Below are 7,089 nucleotides of genomic sequence, written 5' to 3'. Positions count from 1 at the left end.
CCTCCCTCCTTCCTTCCCTCCCTCCCTCTCTTTCTTTCTTTTTTTTTGATGGAGTCTCACTCTGTTGCCACACTGGAGTGCAGTGGCACAATCTCGACTCACTGCAATCTCCGCCTCCTGGGTTCAAGTGATTCTCCTGCCTCAGCTGGGACTACAGGCGCCCGCCACCATGCCCAGCTAATTTTTGTATTTTTAGTAGAGATGGAGTTTCACCATATTGGCCAGGATGGTCTCGATCTCTTGACCTCATGATCCACCTGCCTCGGCCTCCCAAAGTGCTGGGATTACAGGCATGAGCCACTGTGCCTGGCACTCTTTCTTCCTTTTTAAGAGACAGGGCCTCCCTATGTTGCCCAGGCTGGTCTCATACTCCTGCACTCAAGTGATCCTCCTGTCTCAGCCTCCCAAAGTGCTAGGATTATAGGCTTGAGCCACCACACCCGGCCAAGGTCATTTTCTTAAGTAACTAAAGGGCCCCTGTTACACCTCACAGCATCGACAGCAGTTGCTTCCCTCACCATCACCACTGGCTCTGTGGGTCCAAAGGACTCTTTACATTTTCAGTGTTTAAGTCATTTTAGAAATACAGGCAAAAACTCATTTTATTGCATTTCACTTAATTGCGTTTTGCAGATATTGTTTTAATTTTTTAAACAAATTGAAGGTTTGTGAGCAAATCTCTCATTTTTTTCCCAACAACGTGTGCTCGCTTCATGTCTCTCTTGTCACATTTTGCTAATTCTTACAGTATTTCCAGCTTTTTCGTTAGAATTATATCTGTTACGGTGATTTGTGATGTTGCCATCGTCATTGTTTTGGGGCATCACAAACCGTGTCCTTCTGAGACAGTGAACTTAAAGGATAGATGTGTGTTCTGACTGCTCCTGGGAACAGCCACTCGCCCATCTCTCTCCAACTCCTCAGGCCTCCTTAAGCCAATAGAGGCCAAAAGCTAGGTCTCTTGCGACAGACAGCCAAGTTGTGAACACAAAGGAATAGTTCTTGAAGGAAATTTATAAGTGCTACTCCGGTGAACACACGGATAATGAGAAAGTGAAACACCCTTACTACTGATATGGAGGGAGTTGGAGTCTGGATAGATAAACCAAACACAACATTCCCTTAAGCCAAAGCCTAATCCAGAGCAGGGCCCTCACTCTCTTCAATTCTGTGAAGGCTGAGAGCGGTGAGGGAGCTGCAGAAGAAAGGTTGGAAGCCACCAGAGGTTGGTTCACAGAAAGAGGGCTTTCACAGCTAGAGAGGAGAAGTCAACGTCTGGCTTCAGAGCTTCAAAGGACAGGCTGACTCTCTTGTTAGTGGCTAATGCAGCTGGTGACTTTATATAGAAGCCAGTGCTTGTTTACCATTCAGAAAATCCTAGGACACTTAAGAATATGCTAAATTGGCCAGGTGTGGTGGCTCATGCCTGTAATCCCAGCACTTTGGGAGGCCGAAGTGGGCAGATCACTTGAGATCAGGAGTTCGAGACCAGCCTGGCCAACATAGTGAAACCCCATCTCTACTAAAAATGCAAAAGTTAGCCAGGCATGATGGTATGCCCCTGTAATTCCAGCTACTCGGGAGGCTGAGGCAGGAGAATTTCTTGAACCTGGGGGGCAGAGGCTGCAGTGACCCGAGATTGTGCCACTGCATTACAGCCTGGGTGACAGAGCAAGACCCTATCGCCCCCCCAACCCCCGCCAAAAAAAAGTCTGGTCGAGGTGGCTCATGCCTGTAATCCTAGCACTTTGGGAAGCTGAGGTGGGTGGATCACAAGGTCAGGAGTTTGAGACCAGCCTGGCCAATATGGTAAAACCTTGTCTCTACTAAAAATACAAAAAGAATTAGCCAGGTGTGGTGGTGTGCGCCTGTAGTCCCAGCTATTCAGGAGGCTGAGGCAGAAGAATTGCTTGAACCTGGGAGGTGGAGGTTGCAGTGAGCTGAGATTGTGCCACTGCACTCCAGCCTAGGTGACAGAGTGCAACTCCCACCTCAAAACAAACAAACAAAAAAAAAAGAATATGCTAAATTGACTCTACCTCTGCTCTATAAATAGAATAACAAAGCCCAAATGACAGCACATCTGTTTCCAGCATGGTTTTCTGAATATTTTAAGTCCATTGTTAAGACCTACTGCTCAGAAAAAAAATATTTATTTCAAAATATTACTGCTCATAGAGAATGCACCTGATCACCTGAAAGCTCTGATGGAGATGTACAAGGGGATGAATGTTTTCATGCCTCCTCCCATAACATCCACTCTGCAAAGAGTAATTTTGACTTTCAAGTCTTGTTATTTAAGAAATACATTTCATAAGGCTATAGATAGTGATTCCTCTGGTGGATTTGGGCAAAGTCAACTGAAAACCTTCTGGAAAGGATTCACCATTCTGGATGCTATGAAGATTTGTGATTCATGGGAAGAAGTCAAAATATCAACAAACATTGACAGGAGTTTGGTTTGTTGGTTTGTTTGTTTTGTTTGAGACGGGGTTTCATTCCCATTGCCTAGGCTGGAGTACAACGGTGCAATCTCGGTTCACTGCAACCTCCCCCTCCCTGGCTCAAGTGATTCTCCAACCTCAGCATCCCGAGTAGCTACAGGTACCTGCCATCACACCTGGCTAATTTTTGTATTTTTTGTAGAGACAGGGTTTCACCATGTTGGCCGGGCTGGTCTTGAACCCCTGAGTTCAGGTATCCACCTACCTCGGCCTCCCAAAATGCTGAGATTACAGGTGTGAGCCACTGCGCCCAGCCAACATTGACAAAAGTTTGGAAGAAGTTTATTCCAACCTCATGGACGACTTTGAGGGGTTTGAGACTTCAGTGGAGGAAAGAACTGTAGATGTGGTGGAAATAGCAAGAGAACTAGAATTAGAAATGAAGGCCGGGCGCGGTGGCTCAAGCCTGTAATCCCAGCACTTTGGGAGGCCGAGACGGGCGGATCACGAGGTCAGGAGATCGAAACCATCCTGGCTAACACAGTGAAACCCCGTCTCTACTAAAAAAATACAAAAAACTAGCCAGACGAGGTGGCGGGTGCCTGTAGTCCCAGCTACTCGGGAGGCTGAGGCAGGAGAATGGCATGAACCCGAGATCCAGCCACTGCACTCCAGCCTGGGCGACAGAGCTGAGACTCCAGCTCAAAAAAAAAAAAAGAAATGAAGCCTGAGGATGTGACTGAATTGCTATGATCTCGTGAGAAAACTTTAACAGATGAAGAGTTGCATCTTATGGATGAGCAAAGAGAGTGGTTTCGTTAGATGGAAACTACTCTTAATGATGATGCTGTGAACATTGTTGATATGAGTGCAAAGGATTTAGAATATTACATTTAGTTGATAAAGCAGTGGCAGGGTATGAGATAATGGACTCCAATTTTGAAAGAAGTTCTACTGTGGATAAAATGCCATCAAACAGCATTGTATCCTATGGGGAAATTTTTTTGTGAAAGGGAAAGTCACTTTATGCAGTCAACTTCGTTGTTGTCTTATTTTAAGAAATTGCCATGGCCACCCCAACCTTCAGCAGCCAGCACTTTGATCAGTCAGCAGCCATCAAGACCCCCACCAGCAAAATGATTACCACTCACTGAACTCTCATGTGATTGTTAGCATTTTTTAGCAATTATATATATATATAAAATATGTGTATAAATGATCCTCCTGCCTCAGCCTCTCAAAATGCTGGGATTACAGGTGTGAGCCACTGCACCCAGTCAGAAATAAAAATATTTAAATTAAGGTATGTACTTTGGTTTTTTAGACAATAGTTTTGCATTTTTTTTTTTGTTGTGAGACTGAGTCTTGCTCTGTCACCCAGGCTGGAGTGCAGTGGCGCGGTCTTGGCTCACTGCAAGCTCTGCCTCCTGGGTTCACACCACGCTCCTGCCTCAGCCTCCTGAGTAGCTGGGACTACAGGCACCCACCATCACTCCTGGCTTATTTTTTGTATTTTTAGTAGAGATGGGGTTTCACTGTGTTAGTCAGGATGGTGCATTCTTAATAGACTATAAATAGACTATACTATAACGTAAGCATAACTTCTATATGCGTTGGGAAACTGTGACTCACTTTCTTGCAGTATTAGCTTTATTGCAGTGGTCTGGAACAGAACCTGCAATATATCTGAGGTGTCCCTGTTGGTCATTTGCAGAAGAATAAAGGGCTGGTGAAATACAACTTCATTAGACATTTTAGAATGAAGACATAGCAAACTCAATTTTTTATTCCATGTTTGCGATTTTGAAGGTACATTGGTAGCATCCTTTGAATGCAACTGGCTACTTATCACCTGCCTTGCATGAGCCTGGAACTCATCCACCTTAAAAATGCTAATTCCAGGTTTCAACTGCACCTTTAGAGGTTTCTAGGCTAACATTACTTTTCCTTCTTCTTGCGCTGATGTTGTCAAAATGTGATATTTGGATGAACTTTTTGAAATCGTTGACACAATTTTGTTGGAGAGAGTGTGGTCATTTTTTTTTTGTTCCATGATTGCAAAACATTTTCATTTTTTGATCTATAACCACCCATTAGAATGATCAATTCAATTAATTTAAAAATTTGCATTATCTATTTCCTCTCAGTATCTTCATATAAACACCTGCCTTTGGCATTTGTCCACTTATGAAATGTATCCCATTTTGTTCACAAACACCAAAAAATGTGAAAGGATACCATCATACATCCTTTTAGAAAAATGCAATGGTCCAAGTTCTTATTACAAAATATTGAGTGAAGTCTTGCCTGTTAATTGAATGCAAATTTTTTGTGTCATTGGAAATACAGATTTGAGAAAATTTGTCTAGGATATGGTCATCTGAATACTCACTGAAATTTCTCCCATTTGATTGATTTCACCATCATCATTAGCCTCTGGCTAATGAGACAGAGTGACTGTCCCTTCTCCTCTATTTTTTTTTTTTTAAAGAGACAGGATCTTGCTCTGTCACCCAGGCTGGAATGCAGTGGTGTGACGATAGCTCACTGTAGCCTCCACCTCCCAGGCTCAAGCAATCCTCCCACCTCAGCCTCCTGAGTATCTGGGACCACAGGCATGCACCACCATGCCTGGATTTTTCTTTTCTTTTTCTTCTTCTTTTTTTTTTAAATAGAGATGGACTTTTTTCATGTTGTCCAGGCTGATCTCGAGCTCCTAGGCTCAAGCAGTCCGCCCACTCCAGCCTCCCAAAGTGCTGGATTATAGACCTGAGCCATGGCCCTGGGCCGACTACTTCTTCTTTCTTCTTTCTTCTTCTCTTCCTCTTCCTCTTCTTTTTTTGAGATGGAGTCTCGCTCTGTCTCCTAGGCTGGTGTGCAGTGCTGTGATTTCGGCTCACTGCAACCTCTGCCTCCCAGGTTCAAGCAATCCTCCCACCTCAGCCTCCCAAGTAACTGGGACTACAGGCGTGCACCAAGTAACTGGGACTACAGGCATGCACCATCATGCCCGGCTCATTTTTGTATTTTAAGTAGAGATGGGTTTGGCCATGTTGGCCAGGCTGGTCTCAAACTCCTGGCCTCAAGTGATCTGCCCGCCTCAGCCTCCCAAAGTGCTGGAATTACAGGCATGAGCCACTGTATTGGGCCTTCCCCCACTTCTATAATTATGAATGTCTCCCCCAGTCAGTTTTCTTCTCCTTGTTGTTGTGGGTAGAAAAAGGAAATTTCCGAATGCTCGATTGTGTTGTTCAATAAGAGTGAAACAAAGGAAAGCCTGTCATCTCCAGAATTTTCTTCTACCTTCTTGAAAGTTGATGCAATACTGTGAGCAATGTAGTAAGAAAACGGAAGGGTGCTGTGGCAGAGATGGTTTATTTCATTCTGCTTTTTACGCAAGTCCATCAGCTTTCCATTTTCTTGTTATTTTAGTCTCTTTTAGCATAACTGGAAATACTTGATGAGTGATGATGAAATAATTCTCAGGATGATGAAATAGAAAATATTTCAAGATACAGGAAAATAAGATCCCTGATTCCAAAATATACCTTAGATTTACAAAAGGCTTGAACCAATCCGTGTAGGAATTGCAAGACAGAATGGGTTTATGTTCTGTGGTTCTGTGGAAGGTCTCTAAGAGATAATAAAATTCACAAACTATCCTTATACATTGCTAGAACTACTCAAAAAGTAAACTAAAAAAATAAAAATAGGCTGGGCATGGTGGTTTACGCCTATAATCCCAGCACTTTGGGAGGCTGAGGCGGGCAGATCACTTGAGGTCAGGAGTTTAAGACCAGCCTGACCAGTATCGTGAAACCCCATCTCTACTAAAAATACAAAAAAAATTAGGGTGGTGGTGCACACCTGTAATCCAGCTACTTGGGAGGCTGAGGCAGGAGAATCACTTGAACCTGGGAGGCAAACATTGCAGTGAGCCAAGATTGTGTCACTGCCCTCCAGCCTGGGCAACAAGAGTGAAACTCTGTCTCCAGAAAAAAAAAAAAAAAAAAAAACTCACTGGGCCCTGATGGTAAATTGAAGATTAATATCTTCGAATATCCAAGTGCTACATTAAATGTACCAAGTACTAAATTAAATTGCTCTGTCCAAAAAAAGGTCTTTTTATAGTTGAGTTACTTAAATCAGGATCTGAATAAGATCCGCTCACGGTATGCACTGCTGTCTTAAGGTCCTTTGAAAGTGTCTTTTAATTTAGAACTGTCACCCCTCCTTAGTTTAATGCCATTGACTCATTAAAGAAACTGGGTCAGTTGTCCTGTAGCATGTCCCACATTTTGGATTTGACTGATTCCCTTCTCACAGGGTAATGGACCTGCCCCATATTTCCTGGAGTCTGCATCAGATCGAGGTTCAGTTTTGTCTTTGGTGGCGGCAGCAGGGGCCCCTCACCCCTGTCTGGCTGCACTGGTTTGCATAGAGGTCTCTGCCTGATCTGCCAAGGGGCCAGAAGTGGTTGGCTAGCGCCCGGCTGCTCGCACCTCCTTTCTGAGCTGAGTTTGGGCCTGGCCTTGCTCCCCAGCGGTTTGGGGTGGGCTTTAGTGCCCTTACCTGTAAACTGGGAATTATGTTACTTGTCGTGTTTACCACTCAGAGTTCTTGGAGAGATTAAAAAAAAAAAAAA

The sequence above is a fragment of the Rhinopithecus bieti genome, unplaced genomic scaffold (assembly GCF_001698545.2).
Source record: "Rhinopithecus bieti isolate Rb0 unplaced genomic scaffold, ASM169854v2 scaffold_34310, whole genome shotgun sequence".
Classification (NCBI taxonomy): domain Eukaryota; kingdom Metazoa; phylum Chordata; class Mammalia; order Primates; family Cercopithecidae; genus Rhinopithecus; species Rhinopithecus bieti.
This window is presented reverse-complemented; position numbering follows the sequence as displayed.